Genomic DNA, 1,075 nt, shown 5'->3' on the forward strand with positions numbered 1-1,075 from the left:
TTCTTTGTTGGTGTTTCTCTTCATTTGGGTCGATTTTTTTTCTTCTCCTAAAAGAAAAAAAAAATACCCCTATCTATCTGGGGGCCGCGGTGGGGGTGGAGGCCAAGGCACTCTGGAGGCCTTGGCCAGCTGGCTGTTCCAGGCCGCTGTGGGAGCCCAGAGGCAGGGACCCCATGTAGGCGGTTAGGCAGCCCCGCTTGTTAGTGACTGGGTGGGAGTGGGGCCTGATTTATGGGCGGCTCCCCCACCGGGCCTGCAGCCTGGCCTCTCTCCCCTTGGATGGCTACCTCCCTGGGGCCTGGCCCGCCGGGGTCCGCCGGCCTGGTCCAGACGAGGGAGTGGAGTCAGGTCGGGCTGGAGTGGAGACAGGGGCATGGATGACTTGACCAGGTGGCTCTCCTGCTGTGGCTTGATCTTTTTACTCTTGAAGAAGGGGGTGGAGGGCAAACAGGTGAGCCGGCCGCACACCGCCCGTGCGCCTTCCCTGCTGGCTGCTCTGAATGTCCCATCTGCTGGGGGCTGCTGATACTCCCAGCGGACAGCTGGGGAAGTTGAGGCAGGGCTGAGACTGCCCCAAGGCCAGGTGGTTGCCTAGCGTGGTCGCAGGTTGGGCCAAGTGGGTAGCTAGGCCAGGATAGGGCAGGGCAGAGGGCATGGGGTTTTGTCTAGAAGGCTGGGCTTTCGCACGCAGCCAGGGAGGTCCCCGTCCTACCTCCACACCCAAATGGGTCCTGAACTGTCCTGGTTGATCGGGGCCCCAGTTGCTCTGTTTTGCACCCCTCTGCCGCGTGATACCCTCTTTTGTGCATTCCTCCCTCGTCTCACATTTCCTGAGTGCACCCTAGATGCCAGCCATGGGTCCAGACACTGGGGAAAAGGGAAGAAAAAGGAAGAACTTTCTGTACCTGGACCATTTACCTCCTAGACATAGGTCCTGGGGGTTGGGGAAGGACACAGAGAGGCCATGGGGCAATCACTGTTGAGAACCACCACCAGACGCTTTCATTTCAGGAAACGGGCCCATCACACAACATGTCACTTATCTGGCTGGGGAGGGAAGGGTTTTCTGGATAAC

The sequence above is a fragment of the Mustela putorius genome, unplaced genomic scaffold, assembly GCF_011764305.1.
Source record: "Mustela putorius furo isolate JIRA1106 unplaced genomic scaffold, ASM1176430v1.1 tig00000596_pilon_pilon_pilon, whole genome shotgun sequence".
Classification (NCBI taxonomy): domain Eukaryota; kingdom Metazoa; phylum Chordata; class Mammalia; order Carnivora; family Mustelidae; genus Mustela; species Mustela putorius.